Genomic DNA, 23,138 nt, shown 5'->3' with positions numbered 1-23,138 from the left:
TTTATCTTTATCAATATTTTAGATTTTGAGCATGTGAATCTAGATGTATTCAGGAATGAGAATGACATTCAAATGATATTAAAAACAGTATGCAGAAAATCTAGATGTAAAAAAGAAAAAAATGGCTAAGTATGTTATAGTATATTTTCATTCCAAATATTATACAAAGTAAAATTATTCTGTAAACATTATGACAGAGGTTCTAGTTCAAGAAGACTGACTAGAGACATCAGATACCAGTTGTCATAAGAGGAACCAAGATTACTTACTTGTAATCATAACTCAAATAGATTATCGAGGGGAATGTGTTAGAACCTAGTGGAGAACTCCCAGGAAGAAGCTGGGGCACAGAAAAAGAGAAAAGCAAAAGACTGGCAGAAATCAGCTGGGAACCCCAAACAACTGGTATTTCATCAGAAAGATAGGTGGAAATGTTTTGGCTCTCCTCATCCGTGTGGCAGACCTCTGATATCTGAACTGTCAGACAGCTCCTCTACCTTTGTGAGCCCAAACGCTGGTATATGCTGGTATAGACAGCAAATTGGTGACTTTCTGAGGGCATTATCAGACTACCAACTCACTACAGGTTACTCACCCTTCCTTTAACTTGAGCAGTGGTGACCCGGCACCATACTTGTGGTGAAGCCATCAGATAACTGTGTCTTACCCAGGGAATATCAGCCCTTGTGTCTCCATATCACGGGAACCCCTGCAGACACTCCCCAGTGCCTGCTCAGATTATGTCAGCTGCAAAGGACTGGCTGGACCTAGGGGAGTTGCAGAATTTCCAGGGGTCTATGCCCTGGGGAGGGAGTATATCCCTGGGGAGGAAGTGTTGCTCCTAAAAGAAGGGAGAGTGCAGCTCATGAAGGGAGCACTTCTTGGGACAAAGAAAATCAGATCATGTGCTTTTCAGTGCCCAAGTGTTTCCCATTTGTGAGCTGTAATGATGGTCCTGCTTCCAGCAGAGATACAGGTGCTGTGGTTGGCTCTGCAAGAGAGGACTGTAGTTCCATTCCAGTGGCCAAGCAGCCTCCGTGGTCAGGCCCAGGCACAGAAAGGAGTACTTCTACTCTTCCTCTGCTCACTGCTACAAACACAGCTGTGGCCACTCCCATAGGAAATTGGCACAAGCATGCTGGGGAAAGCCTTTCTGAGGTAATTAGGGGTGACTGCATCCCCACTGGCAGTGTTCACACCAGGCCCAGAGTTATGTGAAAGGTGGGGAACTGTTTCCTCTTTACACAGAGCACCAGCATTCCTGTAGTGGAGAGCTAGAGGTTTCTGTGTCTGGGGCTAAGGGGACAGTTTCTGCACCACAGCCATTTTGACAGTGAGTTTACAAGGCAGGTGTCTTTTATGGCCCTTGGCAACATTGCAGACCAGATATGGACAGGAGTGTCTGACAGAACTGTGTGTCCTGACTACCAGGACAAGAGTGTGACAGGGAAATGGGTCATGTTCTTGCCTGTCCAGGCAATAGAGCTGGAGCAACCCCACTGCCATACTCTGGGGATATCCCAGCACATTTCACCCTAAGCTTCCCTAGCACCTCTGTCAGGGCTGGTGCTTGTACTTGCCATTGGGGGATCCAAGGGTGAGCTTGCCCAGTCCAGCTCCAACTAGCTTCATCCCCTTCTGTGGAGCTGAGTGGGGAGCCCAGACCACTGAGCATTCCACAGACCAACCCATTGCCTGAGCCAACAAAGAGCTTCTCCATGTAAACAAAGAACGAGGATCAATCCTTCTGCTACCACCACACTTGGTTCTTACATGAAAGAACCACCTACTGACTTGGAGGTTAAACTACACAACCCAATACTAAATCTCCTGACACAAGCGCACAGTGCATGGGAACAAGATAAGAAGCTTCTGGAGACCTCCACTATTCTGACCCTGGGGGAGGCCATGAGCCTGCTCACATGCCCCAGTACATTGCTACTACAACCAGCATTTGAGAAATTCACCACATTAAGGATATCTACAACCAAGACTCTACATACAGAATCTTTACCACAGAAAGCACTCAGAACCAAAGCCAAGTGGCCGTATGTAGCATACATTATAGTCACATCCTCAAGGGAAGAAAAAAGTTCCATCCAAATAAAAAATTCAAAAATAAGGAGAAATAATTTCTCGCTATGAGAAGAAACTGGAGAAACAATTCTGGAAGTATGAAAAAACAGAGTGTTATGACACCCCTGAAGGATCACACTAACTCTTTAGCAAAAAATCCTAGTGAAAATCAAATCTTTGAAATATCAGATAAATAATTCAAAATATTGATTTTAAAGAAGCTCAATGAGATCCAAGAGTAAGCTAATAAAAAAATACAAAGATATCAGAAAATCAGTTCAGGAAAATGGTCAAAAATTTGCCAAAGTGATAGATATTTTTTAAAAAGACAACTTCTGGAAATAAAAAGTTCATTGAGGGAATTAAAAAATATAGTAAAATGCTTTAACAATTCACTAAACCAAACAGAAGAATCTCATAGCCACCATGGAATACTACTAAGCATACTACTGAGCCATAAAAAATTTGAAAGTATGCTACAATTATGTCTTTTGCAAGAACATGGATGGAACTAGAGGCCATTATCTTAATGAAAATAACTGAGAAACAGAAAATCAAATACTAAGTTCTCCCTTATAAGTGGGAGCTAAATAGCATGCACGTGGACAGAGAGAGTGGAATAGGCATTGAATACTTGGGAAGGTGGGACAGTTAGAGGAGAGTAAGAAATACGAAATTACCTAATGGGTACAGTGTACACTATCAGGGTAATGGTTATATTAAAAGCACAGACTTCACCACTATGGAAAACATCCAGACCACACCACTCTGCAAAACATCCAGACCACAAAACTGCACTTGTGCTCTCTAAATCAATTTTTTAAAAATATTGTGAAATTACATAGAAAAATAGTTATAATGGTAAGTGAATAAAATATTTTACATATGCATATGAATAATATCATTATGGCTATATTAAAATGTATGCATGGAAAAGCTGGAAGAACATTAAAGAAATGTAACTAATGATTATCTTTTAGTAGTAAGAGTATGGGTGGAATTTCCCTAAAATTTGCTTTTTTACATTTTCCTAATTTTCTTGAATAATCTATACAGTTTCCTTAATGTAAACTTCCAAAATGAATCTTCTACTTTGTTTGCTGTGCATCTATTGAATAAAACTCACAGAAACAATAAGCAGATTTCTGTCCAGGTTCTGTCTTCTTAAAACTCTAAAAGGACTTTTTTTCAATAAAGGACATTTCTCTATTCCATTATTTTTTTTCCACTATCTTCCTTCACAGAAAAAGTTCTCCAAAGAATTGTCCTACACCATGTCTGTATTTTATCATCTGCTTCCAGCTTCTGGACCTGCTTAAATCTGACTTCTCATTTCTTCTACCTTTGTATGGTCATGAGTTACTTCAGCGTCACCTAAATCCCATGAACACTTTTCCAGTACTATCACTTGATCTGTCTCTTCTCCTTGAAACATGGATTTCATTAAGTTTCCATGACACCACACTTATGATTTTCTCATACTTTGGTGTTTGGCACTTTTTAGTCTTATGTGCCAGCTTAACCTTTTTTTGTCTGAATTTCAAATGGGCAAAAAATAAATGGCCAGTCACAGACTCTTCTCTCACCCTATACTGTTGCCGAGATTACAGTATCTGTCTCCATCACTTTAGTTATCATAATTAGGTTGGAAATTCACGTATTTATATTCCTGACATAGTTCTCTAACCTCATTTGCAAGTACTCAACTATCTACTCAACACGTACACTAAAATGCTATTTAGGTACTGCATCACAATATGCAAACTGAAATAATGTCTTGGCCCCTTTCTAATAAGCTCCATCCCTGATGTCCTTTATATTGCCAAATGATATAGTCATCCACCCAGTTGCTTAATCAAAAAATCAGCAGGTTATATTTGTTGGCTCCATCTCATCTTCAAATTTATCCTAGCACCAAGTCCTGTTGATTCTCTGTCACAAATAAATCTCCAATTTGGCCACCTATCTGCATCTGCCTTGTTGAAACCAAAAATAGTTTTTATGCTCACAACCAAAACCATCTCCTAATCCTCATGATATGTCACAAGATCAATTTCATGGATCAGCATTTCAAAAATAAAATAAAGTAAAATGGAATAATATACAAGAGAAGAATAGCAAAGAGGAGATAATATTGTATAAATTGTTAAGCATTTTTATAAAAATTTTGTTTTAGCTGCAAGTGTGCTATGTGCTACATGCGGTTTGTTGTAAAAACTGTTGTTATTTATGAGGGTAACATTAACAACAGACTAGAAAAACACTGTCCTAACTACTGTGCTTCTGCTTTGCACTTTCTAATCTGTTCTTTAAATTTCCAAAAACGCTACGAGAATAATCTTTAACAATTGCTGATCTGATTATGCCATTGTCCCATGTAAACAGTACTTTCCTAGTGCCTTTTGAATAAAATCCAAAGCCCTTATCGTGTCAATTTAAATTCTGCACTATCAGGCATCTTCCTCTCTCTGAAACTTGCAGGACACTGTCCCTCACTTTCAATAATTGAGGAACATTGATCATCTTTGTGTTCTGGCCTCTGCATCCTCTGGCCTCTGGTCTTATATTCTGTACTCTCCTTGAGATCTATACACGTGTATCCTTCGACTCTCAAGATCTTCCAATTATTCAGATCTCAGCTTCCACATCCCTTTCTCCTGAAAGTTTTGCCGAATTTATCCAGATTCTTTTTCCTGTTTTGTGTTCTACTGACCTGTTGCTCTTAATGTTGGTAAACTTAATATGTAATCAGCCTTCACTCTGTACACAGCAACTGACTTCCTTGAGGACTGTGAGTTTTCCCTGGTGAGTGGTTACTATCTTGTTTGCTAGACCAAGTGCTCAGCATAGTCTCTGCCTTGTAGTGAGCAGTCAGTAAGTATACACTGAATAAATAAATGAACTTCATGAAAAATATAGGAGACACCAAAAGAAACTCTTTGTATTTCCCATCATAAAATCTACAAAAAATACACTTATCCACACCCTTTTTTTTTTTTTTCCTCTCAGAGTATGTGTATTTGTGTATCCCTTTTCTCATCTAAGGTAATCATGCAGTGTGGTGAATCCCATCACTATCTCCCTCTGAGATAACTCACTCTATTGATTATACCCTTTATCTCATTTGTATTCATTCCTTCCATTACTCCTGGATCTTTCTGGTTAGATTTTATACATGTTTATAATACTTCCGTCTTAAAATAATCAAATAAATGAACAAAACTCTTGAAACTCTAAATCTCGTTTCAACTACCAATCAATACTAATTTTAAGAGCTCTGCTGAAGGGGGAGACTTGCACAATTGCAGAAAGCTGATTTCGGAGGTGATTTCAGAAAGCTGCAATGAATAAAGAGAAGAGGAAAAAAGGTCAGCATAGGAGCACTGTATCGTGGTCATCACGGTGGGACCTTCTAAAAGAAAAGAGACTACCTTTCAGAATTGTGCGCCTGAAGAATGGCATGCTGGAGCATTTGTCCACTAGCTCCTCCGACCTAGAGATTAAGAGTCTTTAATCTCATCACTGAACTGCAGAGCCATGCCCATTCACTCAGCAGCAGAGTAGGTTCTCAAACAAAAGCAGAACAACTCACAGCATGCCCTTTGGGACTCTGCTCTTTGTCCTCCCAACGTGTTTCAATCTGAACTCATGATGTATCACTCTACTGGCATTGCTGTCAATACTGTCAACTTGTGGGGGATAGACAGAGTGATATCAATGCACCAGCACCAAACATCACGGTTCAATCAATGGCAGCACATGGTGCAGAAAAGCAGGAGTTTAGGAGATGACATGATGGTCCAGTCTTGATTTTCCCTGACCTTCAACAGTATTTGGCTCAGTTGCCCACGTACTTCTTCTCAAAACACTACCTTCCTTTTTTTTTTTTTCCATGAAATGATTTTCCTTGTTTTCCTGAAATTCCCTTGTGGCTTTCTCAGTCTCCTACGCAGATTTCTGTTACTTTAAACATTGAGATTTCTTAGGATTAGGACCTAGACTCTGCTCTTCACATTTCATTCTTTCATTTTTAATGCTGTCTCATTGTTCTATAACTCTATTATCTTTTTTACAAGTATTTGTTTAATGTCTGCCTATTTCACAAGATTGTTATTTCCAAAGCACCATATTTTTCTCAATGCCATCATAAAGCACAAAACAGAAATACGTTACATCTAATTAATCAGGAGTCCATTGTTTTCGGACCTACTACCCTCTGGACCTGCCCAATTGTTCTCCCATGCACAGTTGCCTGTCCTTGTAGAAACTAACCACAGGGAAAATAGGGCAGGCCTATGATTATTCAGCAGCATAAATCACCATTCTCAGCAGAGTGCCAAAAGCCATTTAAAGCCCAGCTTCAGAATAATTTTCAAACACTATTTGGCTCTTCACAGTGATATTTACTCATAAAATAACCCTGTCTTCAATCATCAGCAAGTAGCGAAGTGTGATTAAAGCAATCTTTTGCAGATTTTTAGTTATGCAAAAGATGGAACAAGTCCACTGTTTAAGAAAGTGCATACAATATAATAAAAGTATTAGATGGTTTCTGAGGAAAAAAAAAAATTTCCTGTTCAGTTTTTATGCATTATAAACAGGTAAGGGAAACTCATCTAGGACTTGGAAATGCTGATGAAGCAAAATTGCTGGTCAGTTAGGAGTAAACAGTTCCTTCAAAAGAAAAACACCTCTTGTAACACTTCCTTTTATGTGATAAACAGTTGGAGGTGGTTATAGGGGAAGTGATGCTTACGAGGTACAAAATTAGTTATATTCAAATGTGCATGTGTCATGGGGGAGTGGACTGAAGATTTTCTTGAACGAATGTAATATTTTGATGAGCATACAGGAAGACATATGTAAGTATAAATTTTGAATATTTACTGAGGGAGTTTATTATCTCTAACTAATTTGGAATATTATATTTAATTATCTAGGTAAAGCAATGAACTCAAAGCCACCAATAGATTATTGGTGTATATGAATGCAGAGTCTAAAAATAGCTAAGCCATCATAAATATTATTGTCATGATTTATTAATTTAAAGTACTAATGAGTCATTAAAACTCTTCTAACTAGCCTCTGTTATCAATCAACAAATATTTACTGAACAGTTATTAGGTATCTTCATGCTCTCACTTTGCTATAGAACAGCATGGAAAGGAAAAGACAACAAGAACCAATTAATTCTATATAGGGGACTAATAAAAAATTTTGAATTATTTGCCTTGAGTATGGACATTGATCTTAGAAAGGACAATTTAAAAGACCAAATTGCTTTACAATTTACTGCAGATATTCACAAACAAACAAAGCTGCTAATTAATGCAGTAGCCATGCAACAAATAAAAGGGATTGGGCATGGTCTGAAAAACAGAATAAATAAGTATTCTGTGCTTCTGAAGAAAAATCTATTTCTAGAGGAATCTACCATTGTTTTGGTACTACCTTTGCTCTGACACAAATGATGAGATTTTCTCTCCAAATTTATGTTTATTTTTCTTTCTTCTTCTTTTTTTTTTTTTTTTGTGAGACAAGATCTCTGTCTGTCACCCAGGCTGGCATGCAGTGGCATGATCATGGCTCACCACAGCCTCAACCTCCTGGGTTCAAGCAACCCTCCCATCTCAGCCTCCCAAGTAGCTGGAGCTACCAGTAGGTGCTACCACACCCAATTATTTGTTTTTACTTTTTACAGAGACAGGGTCTTGCTATGTTGCCCAGGCTGGTCTCAAACTTCTAGTCTCAAGTGATCCCCCTGCCTTGGCCTCCCAAAGTACTAGAATTGCAGATGGAAGCCATTGTGCCCAGCCTAGTTTCATTTCTTAACTAGGCTAATTCAAACTGACTTTTGTTTCAAGTGACATGAGGATAAGCATTTTAATATATAATGATCCCAAACTTGTAATTAAAGGGTCAAAATTTTTATACTAAATTTTTCCCAAAAAAAACCCTTTTCATCAAAACGTTTATGTTCTTTATAGATAGACTATTTCCTTATATTCAAATGTAAAGGATATTATGATTTGGCAGAATATTTGGTGAAAACAGTAGTTAATTAACATCTACCCTATCCATGTAAAAGTGTTAAATAAATATAAATATCCTCTGAAAAAGCACAAACTTTTATGATTTAAAAATGTTTTATAAATAAATAGTTCATCTCTGTGTTATTTCATCTTCATACTGTTATAAAAAACTGTCTGAGATTGGGTGATATATAAAGGATAGAGGTTAAATGGACTCACAGTTCAGCATGGCTGGAGAGGTCACAGGAGACTTACAATCACGGCAGAAGGCAAAGGGGAAGCAAGACATCTTCTTCCCAAGGAGGCAGGAAGAAGAAGTGCTTAGTGAAGGGAAAGAGGTCCTTATAAAACCTTCAGATCTCATGAGAATTCACTCACTATCAAGAGGACAGCATGGGGAAAACTGCCCCCTTGTTTAACTACCTCCACCTGGTCTCTCCCTTGACACGTGGGGATTATGGGGGTTACAATTCAAGATGAGATTTTGGGTGGAGACACATTCAAACTATATTAATCTCCCTAATAATTGCTACATAGATTATAAAACATCCCAATCCCCAAAATATATTTCAATCAACACAATTATCAAATTACCAAAATAAATGAAAAGTCAAATTTCCAATATGAATCTTTATGTACCAGTGCCAGAAGTTTGAGCATGTTTCTTTTAATTGTGAATAAGTGGAATTGTAATTGTAATGAGGGTTGCATGGTAACTATAGACTGCAATAATCAATCAAATACAAATCTAGGTGTTGCAGAAAGGTTTTTTTGTAGCTGTGATTAAAGTTCATAATCAATTGACTTTAAGGGATACCATTCTTGATAATGTGAATGGACCTTACTCAGTCAGGAGTAAGACCTTAAAAGCATTGCTAAGGTTTTCCCAAAGGAGAAGAAATGTGAGCAGGACTTTCCCCCGCCACACCACCATGGCCAAGTGTTCTAGCCTGCCCTATGAATTTCATACTTGCATCTCCAACTCCCACAAATGATTAAGCCAATTCTTTGCAAAAGTATTTTAATGTTTATCTCCTACTGAGTCTGCTTCTCTGGTTGAACCCTGACAACTCCCTATCATCTTATCATCTTGGTTGTAGAGGAAGAGGCCAGACACTTCAATGTAAAGAAGCCACAATCAGGTGGTTTCTATGGGCCTTGACATAATTCAAATAAGCCATATTCTACCTCCTCAAATGGTGCTTCAAGCTTAGCTTTAATCTTTGAAACTATTCAAGGAGAAAGAACACTAGAAAAAAGCTGAAAAAAAAAAGCCTAGATAATATATAATAATTTTTTAAGTTATCTTGAGTAGAAAATCAGAGAACTTTTTTGAAAAATCTTTCTGACTGATGTCTCTATAGAGTTCTGTACATTTTACTCACTCATTGATAAAAAGTAACCTATTGGGCCCTGGGAAGAAGAAAGGTAATTCTCCTGAACCTAGGTCAATAAATTCCTAAACACCTTTTCATTTTATAAAGCATAGGTGAACTCCCATATTAAAAGGGACTATTTGTATTCAATAATCAAATTCTTTTAAATAAACTATTTCTCTCTTGCTGTCTTCATTTATACTTACATTGATTTTTTACATGCACATATATATCTATATGAATATACATATGGTACAAGGAAGATGGCTGTGCTTTGGTCAAGGATAGGCCGAGGTAGGATGTTTACATCAGCAACTTTAGAGCACAGGCATATAACTCCACTTGTTATCACAACCATGAAGCCATAACATGGGAAGGCTATCACTTGACTCTACACCAGTATTGTCTGTAAAATGTATAATTGCCCTTTTAACACTGTGTAGGTATGCTGACGCCCACAGAAAGAGTCAGAGGTGTCTGTCTTTGCAGACAGACAGAAGGGAGCCAGGACACAGCTCAGCTCACTTGTGCCTAGAAAGAGAGAGCTAAGCTGCTGACCCTGAAGGCAAGAGAGAACCAGACACACAGCTGTGTATGGGGGCCGCCGGACTAAACAGCCAGGACAGGGTGAACAATGTAAGAAAAAGCTGTTGATGAGAGCTACTGCTGAATAAAATCATTTTTCACTGCCTACGGCCCCTAGAGTGTTCTTTCTGCACATTCACCCACTTCCTCCAGACCTCAGGATGGGCTGGAACCTAACCCCAAGCATAACAATTGGCATAGTCGTGAACCTGACATATGGTTATGCAATTTGGCAAATATATGGATTTGAGAAATTATGCTAGGGTTAAGAATCGTGTGCTCCATCATGATTATGTGTTCCATCATAAAACCCATGACTAAAAAATAGATAGTAAACTGATTTACACATATGAAATTATTTGAAGTCTCACTGCACCTGTCTTATAATATCCCCTTCTCAGGACTAATGATATGAAAATTCAGGATTAAAGATAAAAACCCATAAATCATAAAGAAAATGACACCTGTTTTTCTTCTTATAAATCATTTTCCAGTACAACAGTGGACTGGATCAATCCATCATGGCTGAAGCTAAATACAACATTAGTTTCCAAAGATATGCACAGTTTTAGTACTCTGCAAAAGCTCATTAATTTTCCTCAAGTATTTGAGAATACAATCATCAATGGTGTAATGAGTGAAAGGAATTTACTAGAACATCTTGATTTTTATTTTAATGAGGAGAAAAGGTAAAGTATGTAGGTATTCCACCGATTGCTTTCACATACACCTCCAACTTAGGAATGTTGTTGTATTTGTTATAAAAAGACAAGTTTTGTAACTAAGCAACATTTTTGAAAGAAACTATTATGATTAGGGTCTGAAGTCCCTGAACTATGTAAGTGTAACTAACATATTTGAAGTATAGAATAAGTAATTTCAGCCTGAGTTTGTAGCCTGGGAAATAGGGATCTCAATTTTCAAACAGAGGAAAGAGGAGGAGGAGAAAAAGAAAAGCTGAGAGGGAAAAGAAAGGAGATAAAGAATGGGGTGGAGGAGAAATGTATTCCTGTTTCTAAATGTCGTTGTTACCTTAAGAAACATTTTTAAAGTTACCTTTGATTTCTATTCCTGCCTTTTTTCTAACCCCTTGCTCCATTTTCTCAAGTATCTAAGTAAATCACCTGCTTTAATCAGCACTATCCAATGCCCACTCCAAGATTTCTTCCTAAATCCTAAGGTCATGCAACTTTAAAAGATAAGGCCTACTAAATTCTCAAAATCAGTGACTTTAAAACAATTACAGTGACTTTAAAATCATTGGAAGTGTAAGAAAAGAATAATAAAACTTTTTTTTTGGATAGAAGAAAATATCCAGATATTAAGTTGGTGCAGCCCATAAGCCATTTATTTATTCATTCACTTCATTTGTTCAATAAACATCTAAGTGCTTCTCGCCTTGAAAGACACTACCTAATGTTAGTTTTGCTAACATATTCCTTCTCTTTTCAGTGTCTTGCCTTCTCTTACTGTGGAACCTCACAGACTCTCTTAAAATTTCTCAGTTTTAATGTTTCGTTTTTCCACAACGGCCCATATGTCAGTAAAAGCAGAGGCTCCTTCTGGTAGAAGTAGATGAGGTGCAGCGATTTGTACAGAGGGTCAGGAAGAACCTCATCTGTTACCCTCCATTAATGTATACTCCTGGCAAATTGACTAGGTCAGAAGACTTACATAAAAATTTAATTTACTGGTTAATCAAGTGGACAAAAGAGCTTGCTGGATATTTAAAACTCTGAAGAAAAATCACATTAATTACCTCAGAGAACTCTCTATCAAAGAACTAATCATTCCTAAACCATATTGAGTTCATTGTGCCCCAATATTTTTGGCACTCAAGAGACAGAGACCTCTGCTCCTCGTGAGTCCTGTGTTTGAAAGAGAAATTTTCTGTGAAATAAATGACATTTATTAACAAATGATGACTTTATCACTTATTAATCAAAAACATCTACAACTGCTAATCAGAATTTCTGATAGGGTATTTGCAATCAGATTCTGCATAGCCAAAATTACAAGAAATTGCACTAGGCCCAGATACAGGTTTTACTTAAAAGAAACAATTGTATTGAATGTAATAGTCTAATATTAGAGGTGTATTTATTCAAAAAATTCAAATTACATTCAATTTCAAAAAATTATTTAGAGAGATAAAGTCATACTTTATAATAAATGATTATATTATTTCAAGCATTAAATTCACAAATTCACCACGAAAATATTTTTTTTCCAGTTATGTGGAGTAAGAATGAACAAAAATCATTTAAAAAACAGATATGGCTTAGCAAATGTTCTTCCAGGCTTTCTAATTATGTGCTATTCTCTCTTTATAGTACTGCAGAAAATTCAAGTGTTGTAAAAAGTACCTCATCAGTTGCTTGATTGGAAGAACTAATTTAGACTGAACAGGAATGTGCTTTCAGAAAAGGAGAAATGACCTTGTACAGCATGATGTGTACCTACTTATTTACTTTGAAGAGTTTCTAAGTAATTTTCAATTATAATATGATCAATCCTATATAAATTTCTGTTTGTTTTATCCAATCATATTCATTCACAGAACCTATATTGTTGAGGATGATGAAATTATACAAACTTTCAAAATGTAATAATGTATTACACAATGTTTAATAACATGAAAATGAGCAACTTAATGCATTAACATATATTCATTCTACAAATAACTTGGAGTGTCTACCAGGTGTCAGACACTGAGAAAATTATACCAACTAAAACAGACACATCTCCATCCTGCTCAAGCTTAGAGAATTGGCTTCATTACAAAAGCTGGCACTGACATTTTAAGTGTTGTGTTTCAGATACTGTCTACACAATTAAATGTACTAACTATAATTAATTTACTTTTTCAGTAAATTACCCAATAACACTGACTGACTCTATCTCAAAATTATTTAAATCCTATCATCTGTGGCAACATGGGTGAACTTGAAAAACATTATGTTACATGAAGTAAACCAGGCACAGAAATACAAACATTGTATGATCTCACTTACATGTGGAATCTAAAAGAGTAGTTTCATAGAAATAGAGAGTAGAACAGTGATTATTGGAGACTCAGGAGGATAGTGATGATGGAAGATTGGGAGATGTTGGTCAACAGGTGCAAATTTAGACAGACAGGAAGAATAGGTTCTGCTGTTCTGTAACACAGGAGGGTGACTACGCATATACCAATGTAGTGTATATTTCAAGATAGTTAGAAGAGATTTTGAATGTCGTCACTGCAAAGAAATAATAAATGTTTAAAGTGATGGATGTGGTGATTACCCCGATTTGATTATTATACAATGTATACATCCATTGAAACATCATACTGTATATAAATATGAGCAATTATTATGTGTCAATTATAAATGTAAACAATTAATTAATAAAAAGCATTTAAGAAGACGCCATAATTTAACTTAACAAAAAATTTTTAAAAAAGAAAGAGCAGTAAATATTTTTAGAGATATAATACTTACACATAAATACCAGTAACTGAACCAAATTTCTACAATCATGACTTAAAATTAAGTTGCTGAATATTTTTAATATAGAATTAATGATCAAATACACCGACATTAAGAAAGTTTCAGAAGAACTTCAAGGCAGAAAACGTATGGCTTTTTTTGCTTACCTTTCAATCAGCTTGGAATTAACAGAGTCCTGTCATTCACTACCTCTTGCCGGAATTGTTTACATAAACCAGTCTATTTATTTAAACATTTTTCTTCTGAATTGCAATATTTTTATCTTTAGTTTTATCTTAAACTACTAGCACTTTATCTTCCTTTAAAAATTAAATCCTGTTCCTGCTAAGATATATTTGTAAAATTTTTTAAATCTTTATGAGTAATGACAAAAATTCTTATCCTAAAATGTAAGATTGATAACAGTCTCGCCACAACCTAACTTTCTCTTAATCTCAGAATTTCCCCTCCTCAGAGATCATGTAGAAGACTAGAATAGCCTGGTCTCAAAGACAGAGGATTTGTTCTATTTCTGATTGTACCACTGAATTTTTGAATAAACTTTCTCCTCCTCCTCCTCCTCCTCCCACTCGTGTCATTCCTTTCTTCTTCATCCTTTTATCACCATTACCATTTCAAATGAAATCTATTGAAGATGTATAAACTGAGGTTTTTTTTGGATGTTTGCTAAGATATTAGTGTTTAGAGTCCTGCTTTCTTTTCTGTCCACTTCCTTCCTGGTCCTCTGTGACATATCTCCAGGAAAATCTTAGGGCCTGCTGAAGAAAACTCTAGGACTAGATGAATCTCTTCTATCCCATCTAGCAACATTTCTCCTCCTCTTTTCTAAAACAAGTTTATTAATGATTCTGCTAGCTTCTTACTTCCTTCATTAAATCTATCTCATAAGCTGTAATCCAAAGATATTCTTCTTTATTAAATCAACACACTCTCTGTTATATTTTACTATGCAGCATTTTTCAAAGTGTCTTTAGGAAACTTAGATATTGATAGTTGTTAGGAAAAAATTAAATGAGAGAGAAAAAAAGAGAGACAGAGAAAGTGTGACCAATCTATGTCAAATGAGTATGGGAACAACTGGTATGAACAAGATTTACCTGGGATCTTTACTTCAGAAACTCTCAAATATTTTATATTGTGTTTAGGATTCTATACAATGAAGATTTATATGGACTTCTTTATGTGCCTTATCATATCTCATTGTTCATTAGGCTGCTTTTCATGCTTTGAATGCCCTGGACGCAGTCTTCTTGGTAGGACATCATTCTATTTTCAGTAACAAAGTGGTGAATGTGAGACAAGCTATGCTTCCTTTAAATACTTTCACCCTTAATTATCCACAACTTTTATATATGTGTGTGTGGCAACCTAAGAAAAATTCTGGGAGTTAGAGATAACTTAGCACATCACAGCAAGGTTAGAAATCTAAAATATAATATTAGAAATCCCTGTTCTTACAGCTTGTCAATGCTGCTCATCTCTGGGAATTATTTAAAGGCTTCTATAAGAGATTAAAGCACATTTTCAAAAATTCCTTCCACTAAAAGGTGAAGTCTTATTTACCTCTCCTGGAATCTGGGTTGGCCTTATTTGCCTACGGCTTGCTTTATCTATAGCAAAATGAAACTATTCTAGTTATGGGCTAGCCTTTTATAACGGGCCTGGATGCTTCCACCTTTTATCTTTGAGCCCTACGACCCCACATAAGAACTCCAGCTACTGTGATGTGAGGATTCCCTCGTCCCACAGAGAGAGATAACACACAGGTTCTCAATTGGCAACTCCAGCTAAGCAATGAGCCGATAGGGAGTGTCCAGGGTCAAGCCAGCCCGTCCTTCAGATGACTTCAGTCCCAGCTGCTATCTGTCTATAAACACTTGAGAGATCCCAGGTGAAACCACCTAGCTAAAAGCAGGCATACCACAAAACCATGAGAGAGAATGAGCTGTGGTTTGAAGCTACTGAGTTTGGGGGTGGCTTGTTTAACAGCAATAGATAAATGGAATAGCTAATAGCACCTCACTATTATACAATCATACATTAACCAACACCTTTTATAACCCTTACATTTTTATTCCCATTTTTTCAGTAGGTATATTTTTGTACAATCACGTAGTTCAGAGGAAGGAATATCCATCATTTATGGAGTAGTTCTTTCAAATAAGGAATTCAAGAAATCCAAACACGTAAGAGGCAAAGCAGAGCAATCACAGACTCTGTAAATTAAAGTAAGAGCTACAAAGCTCATACACACATATGTTCTCACAAGAGCTGCTATTGCGTTTGTAGTCTCACATGCATAGAATTTAGTTGCTCTCAATCACGTCCATTTTTAAAACAAAGGATCTTAACAATACTTTCAGAATGTGAAAAACATTAAAAGTGAAATACAAAAATGGTTCTCTTGGTCCAAAGTATTAGAGTGCATTTCAGAAGTCAGCAATATTTCTAACACAAAATTTTTACCAGAGTTTTTATAAGCAGATAAATGAATAATAGTATAAAATAGATAAAAGTATAGAACACTGCACATGGATTAAAGTTTTAGATCCTTAACACTTTAGGAGAATGAGAGGTATTATATATAAACTAAATCATAAAAGAATAATTGATTTCATGTAGAAATCTTCTAGTCTATGATCAGCATTAGATGAAATAGTACATTTCTTTTTTCTAAACCCCTGAAGTATAGGGGTTTAGAAATGTTTTGTGAACCATTTATGAAGTCTTTGGATAGGCATTATACATAAATATCTAAAATACTGTACTTATTTGTATGTGTGCATTATCTGTGTAGAAGAACGATGTCTTCCGTCAGATTTTCAGAGAAAATAAGAAGCCTAGATGGCTTCAAATTATAACTAGAATTTAATTAAAAAGAATTCATCACAAAGTAAAAGCTACCTGAAAGAACACCAGAATAAAATAGAGACGATATTAGAATAAATTATGGAACACTTTAGTTTCTATATAAACCTTACCTCTCAATGTTATAGAAGCCTCTCCTCTGGGACTGACCATACCACCCTGGTTTATTGCACTACCATAATTTTACTTCCCACCCTTCTGGCAGCCTATAGTATTTATTGCCTATCTAGTTTGGGTTTGTGTAATAGATGAGACTTAGGAGGGAAAGTTCCATCTTTTCTATTATCTTTTGTAAACTGCAGTGTTGATCACCTGTAAGATAGCAATAATTCAGTTAAAGTGTCATAAATATATATGTGACACAGAATGGTCTACATGGTACATTCAGATAGAAATAGCTTAGATGTACGATGCCTATGTTGTAAGTTTGAAGTTAGAGACTTTGGATCTAGAGATCCTAATGAGCAAGGCATAAATTACTACCAACTATTACTATTCTCACTCTATACATCCTGACGGATCCTTCAGTGGCCCAGAATAACAACTTCCAACTAAGTTAGAGAAAATATCGACCAATGAAGGTAAGGGCAATTAAATCCAGGTATATTTGGGTGCTCTGCCATGTGGATAGGAAAAATACCTGAGATACTAATTGGGTACACACTGCAACTAACCCAGAAGAGGAAGCTGACTTTGTTCATCAGCACATGCACATCATTCTAGAGAATATGCTAATGCATTGAGGGGAAGAAGAAAATAATTGATAACACTGGCCCTTTAGTCTCTTATGAATGTATATTTAGAAAGTGGAAAAGAGATTTCTGTCTTTTATTTATTTATTCAATTTATTTGCTCTGACACCAAGGATACCAATATGGAGACTTTAATGCATTGTTCACGGAAGACAACATAAAGCATACTATGTTATTTTCCAGAAGAATATATGGATTAAAATTATCACAAAAATTTAACTGTAAAGAACTTTCTGACTAAAATAATTTTTATACTAAAACTGTAGCTAAAAGTGATTATAAACATTGTTACTGAAACTATATTTCTGAAATGAAGACTGATATCCATTTGTTAGGAATTATATAGACATAATTATACACACATTCAGCAATCAACAGACATTTCCTTGGACTCTCTATTAATCCTGGGAGTGTGTGTATATGTGTGTGTCCTCAGATATATACTCAAGTATATTTAACTTCCCCATAAAGAACATGAACACATTAAGTAATTAATGCTTGTCAGTTACTTTGAGTGAACGCCATTTGAAGCAAGTGCTATATCTGTGTTAAGTAATAATAATAATCAATATAATGGGCTGTCCAATTACGTAGGTTATTTGCTAGCAGTTTTAAACACACCATATGTTTGCTAGGATGTAGATATTTATTTATTTTTCTTAAGAAGGAAGACAAGCATTCATCAATGTAAAAGAAAACTTTTTTTTTAATATGAGAGGCATGCTGATTTATGTAATGATTCTAAAATTGTCTAATACCTACAGCACAGTCAATCAAGCTGTACTCAATATGCTAAAGAGTAAGAGAAGGGCCAAATCTTTGGCATTCCTTCTACTGGTACTTTGAGGATTGGAAAAACTTGCACTTCATTCTCATCCAGGAAAGCCATCTTATTTCCCAGATCACTTGGTCTTTCACAGACTTTTCCATACTTATTATCAGATTGCTATAATGATAAAACTCATTTTAGTCCATTCATTCAACATACTTCTGAAATACTATTGAAAGAAAGGAGGCTGGGCATGGTGGCTCATGTCTATAATCCTAGCAATTTGGGAGGTTGAGGTGGGCAGATCACCTGAAGTCAGCAGCTCCAGACCAGCCTGGTCAACATGGTGAAACCCCGTTGCTACTAAAAATATAAAAACTAGCCAGGCATGGTGGTGAGCACGTGTAATCCCAGTTCCTCGCGAAGCTGAGGCAGGAGAATTGCTTGAACCCAGGAGACAGAGGTTGCAGTGAGCTGACACGGTGCCACTGCACTCCAGCCTCAGTGACAGAGTGAGACTCTGTCTCTTTAGTGGCCCAACACTGCTTACAGTGTAAAGTCTAACCTGATTATAGCCACAAGATGTTCAACACCATGACCCCAGTTATGTGGAAAAGAGGATGTCACAAGCTTTTCTATATAATTTACCTCTGTTGCACCAGACTAACTATTTAGTGTTCTCAGAACACTGTGCTTCAATCCAGGATGATTTCTCCATTTTGGTGTTCCTGTGGCTCCTTAATGCTGTATATCACAACTGCTGTCATAGTGTTTAATTATAAAGGTTATCCACTGCACAAGGAGACTACATTACCTTATAAACATCATAGTAAATGTCTTGCTCCAACAAAATGATCAGATCCTATCCCTTTATCTCATTTAGAAATGTCAAACTATCTTGATTAACAAGCTTATCAAAATCATATGAAGCAGAAGAGACACTTTTTCTGAAAATAAATGGTGGTGGGCAGAGTGAAAAAAAAATTGTAGATGCTTTCAGGCTGGGTGCTATGGCTCATGCCTGTAATCCTAGTATTTTTGGGAGGCCAAGCTGAGCCCATCTCTTGAAGCCAAGAGTTCGAGACCAGCCTGGCCAACATGGCAAAAACCCTGTCTCTATTAAAAATACAAAAATTATCCGGGTGTGGTGATGAGTGCTTGTAGTCCCAGCTACTCAGGAGGCTGAGTCAGGAGAATTGCTTGAACCCAGGAGGCAGAGGTTCAAGTGAGCTGAGATTGCACCATTGAACTGCAGTCTGGGTAACACAGAGAGACTCTGTCTTTTAAAAAAAAAAAAAAAAAAAAAAAAAAAAAAGCAGATGCTTTCAGTAATTCTATCCTTTCACTTCCTGGTAGTCATAAATGCCTTTTCTGCAATTCACAAAATTTCAAAAATTCTCAGCCCAGCAATATGCAAGTGTCCCATTCATTCATAAGCAAAATCTCACTTATCCTTTCCTCCAGAGGGTGACTAGCTGAATCTTAGTTCATACATTGTTTTCTAAGTCAAGGTTTTCTGGGCAATCTGCAGACTAGTCTGTTTAGATATGACCTCAAGGTGCAAAAGGCCATGGATAAATAATATATTAAACCACCTCCACACACTGAATATACACTAATGAAGTTAAAGCAGGATAATTATCACAAAAGCTCTGATTTACAAAGGGGAAGAAGGAGAAACAATGTATAAGGCATCTATGATACTTCCTAGATATGGTTTGCACGGATTCCCTGCCAAGGAAGTGAAATGTTTCTTGGTCAATCAAAGTCAATTCTACTGATTTTCTTCACTGGAAAATTCACCCTTCCATCACTCTTCCTACTTTTATGTGGAAGAGACATTGAGCAGCCATGCTGCTTTACCAACTCACTTCCTGTGTGGGTAGTTTCAAGTGTCAAACCTTAGGAGTAAATAACCATGTGAATCCTTTCCTACTTACCTAGCTTGGGATTTTTCTGGTAATAAAATACTTTTTAAAATTACAGTAGGATGCTGGCAAATTTGCATTCTCTCAACTCTCCAACCAAGTAACTAAAGATAGCAAACTTGTTGTTAGAGCTGATTAATTTGGATCCTGCATCCTTGTGTTTTAGCTACAGACTTTGGTGTTCTTCCCCACTTTGGTCTTTAATAGCCTCCTTCTAGGCCTCTGCTTCCAAATTAATGGGCTTAGATAATGACGTAAGTATATTTCGTATTTTGCTACAAGACTAAATCATAGTGGGTGACTAAAGAGTGAGTGGCAATTCATTTGGTCCGGAAGATTACATAGTACAGGAAGCTTTCACACAGAGCTAGGGAAACAAACTTCCTCTGTTCCCAATGGCATCTATGGTTGTGTTTCTTGCTCCTCACCCTGCCTGAGGCAAAACATGTAGCTAGTACAGCTGTAGAGAAGAATGAAATCATGTCCTCTGAAGCATCATAGCTGGAACTGAGGGCCTTTATCCTAAGTAAAATGACTCAGAAACAGAAAATCAAAACTGCACATTCTCACCTACAATTGGGAGCTATACAATGGGTATACATGAATATAAAAATAGAAATAATAGACATTTGGGACTTCAAAATGTGGGAAGTTGGAGAGGGTGAGGGCTGAAAAATTACCCATTAGGTACAATGTTCACTATTTGAGTGATTGGGTCACTAGAAGCCTAAATCTCACCATTACAAATCTATTCTTGTAACAAACATGCACAAGTGTCCTCTGAATGTAAAATAAAATAAAACAACAAAGAAAAAGAAAGAAAGAAAGAAAGAAAGAGAAAGAGAGAAAGAGAAAGAGAGAAAGAGATGAAAGAAAGAGAAAAGGAAAGAGAAGAAGGAAGGAAGGATGGATGGAAGGAAAGAAGAAAAGAAAGAAAGATTGAAAGAAAGAAAGAAAGAAAGAAAGAAAGAAAGAAAGAAAGAAAGAAAGAAAGAAAGAAAGAAAGAAAGGAGAAAGAAAGAAAGAGGGAAAAAGAGGGAGGAAGGGAAAGAATAACTTAAAAAATTCACCTAGTACAACCTCCCACTATGCACGATTATCTAACTCTCAGTCATCATGGATTGCTGGCCATAGCAAACTGCACCATTCTCTTTCCTCTCTTCTTTTAGTTAGGACGGTTGAAACCAAAGCTTAGATATTCTTTCCTCTAATACCATATTATAAGATTTAAGCATTAGAAAACACATCCTGCTTCCTACTATTACTCAATCAAGTATCTGTTTTCAAAAACACAATAATCATTGGTCTAATCAACACTTTGCTTCTTACAAAAAGATTATCAAGAATTTCCAGTTTGAAGAAAAGATACTTTCCCTGTTGCCCACCCTATTTTGACTCAATTGATTCCACATTTTGGGTCTTCAAATTTCAAACATTCCCTCTTACTACCCATTATTCTGTTTTCCAGCACACTTTATTTTCAAATGTTAAATAGCCAACTCAAGCCAGTTTTAGCAAATATAGCAAATTCATTAACTCATATAACTAAAAAGACAAAGAAAGGAATCCGGCTTCAGGCCCACTAGTCACACTGACCCAGAGGCTGCCTGTGTCCCTCTGGCTCTGTGCTTCTTTCACGTTCATTCTCTCTCCACAATTTGGCTTTGCCCTCCTTTGTGCAGGCTTTATTTTCAGGCAGTTGCTCTTATTGTAGGATAATGAAAACTCTGCATTGTATTTAGGTTTACACATTGCCAGAAGCATGTTTTTAACAAACCTTTGCAGTAGGGAGAGATGGTTGAACCTGATTATCGAAAACAGTTTTTTGTTTTTTTGTTTTGTTTTTACAGAGCTGGTAACAATGAACCTACAGTGAGGCATAGAAGAAGAAAAGGAAAATAACCCATGGGTTCTTTTACATCTTAACTGAGTAACAACCCAAGCTTTTTCAGAATTGTCAATAATTCTCACAATATTCATTTTATGACATGATTTTGAATATGTTGAAATGTACTGTAACATAATTTCAGGATGTACATGTTTAAAAATAAAAGGAAAGTCTCCAGGGCACACGTGAGCGTTCTTTCTTCTCCACATTTCATGATATTTGGGCAGAAACATCAGCAACAAGCAGCACTAAAAGGAAAATAATAAGAAAAAGTGAGATTATGCAATAAAATGCCATATGTCAAAAATTCACAAGGCAAAAAAAAAAAAAAAAAAAAAGATGCAAATTTAGCACATTAGAATGGTTGTCTTTTTAGAGGGAAGTGTAAGGACCAAAAGAAGATAAAAGGGGATATAGCCATTCATGAAGGGGCTGACTTTACAACAGGAAAATAACCCCCTTCTCTGAGAAAGGAGGAAAAGGGCAGCTGCGAAAACTTTTGAGGAAATGAAAGTCATCTGAGGTGTGTGTTTCAGTACCTGGGTATTTGAGGAAAATGAAACATGTTTCAAATGATTTCTGTAGCAAACTAAAACTGGAGATGAATAATGTAAATACTGAGTACTACTGAGGAAATCAGCCACAATAGGAAAGAATACAGTTGAAGGGCAGTAGGCAAATAATAATAATCACAGTATAGACATCTTTTAGAGAATGAAACGTTATCACAGAAACAAAATCCAAAAACATAGTTAATGATTCAGTGTATTCATTAGTTCTTTTTTCCTAACAGATTTTTTTTTCCAGGCTAAAAACAAGAACATAAAATGTTAACGGTGGGATTTACCCAGAATTGAAGATTGGCAACCTTTCAAAAAGGGAAGAGTAAAATTATTTGTGAGAATTTGAGACCACAAATTATATTAGGAAGGAATGTTTCTTTCCCAATCCTAACGTCTTCTTCCATATAGGGAGACTTTTCTCAGCAAACATTTCTTGGCTTCCTTTGCTCAATTCCTCCTCTTTAGAGAGAGAGGACTAAATTAATATGATTCTCATCCAGCCCCATTCTCTCTTTTTCAGTGAGATTCATGACGACCTGCCTACAGGGAGGGCATGCTTTCTGTGTGCTCCTTCATGCTATGAAACTTACGAAGACCTTATTTCCCCCCTTGGAAAAGTGAAGACAGAAGGAAAGAGGTTCTAAAGTTTGTGAGAGTAGTGGTTTACATTTTAAAAAGTGTTAAGATTTGGCACACTGAAAATGGAAATCATAAGATGGATATTTGGAGAGTAATAAAATGAGAAGACGAGATCAGGCAGAGGCTTGATCAAAAGGCTTTAAATGTTGGAGATACTTCATCAATGCA

The 23,138-nt window shown here is 36.4% G+C and overlaps 1 long non-coding RNA gene across 1 annotated transcript in view; it reads right to left on the bottom strand.

Moving 5' to 3' along the window:
• Positions 1-22,016, bottom strand: part of LOC144337613 (uncharacterized) — a 33,361-nt gene extending 11,345 nt beyond the window's left edge. The window contains exon 1 of the long non-coding RNA XR_013410968.1: positions 21,918-22,016. This is a non-coding gene — a long non-coding RNA (uncharacterized LOC144337613). The remainder of the gene's footprint in view (positions 1-21,917) is intronic.
• Between the last annotated feature and the right edge of the window lie 1,122 nt (positions 22,017-23,138).

Source organism: Macaca mulatta, chromosome 1, assembly GCF_049350105.2.
Source record: "Macaca mulatta isolate MMU2019108-1 chromosome 1, T2T-MMU8v2.0, whole genome shotgun sequence".
NCBI classification, from domain to species: Eukaryota; Metazoa; Chordata; class Mammalia; order Primates; family Cercopithecidae; genus Macaca; species Macaca mulatta.
Note: the sequence above shows the minus strand (reverse complement) of the source record. Positions and strands in the feature narration are given on the sequence as shown.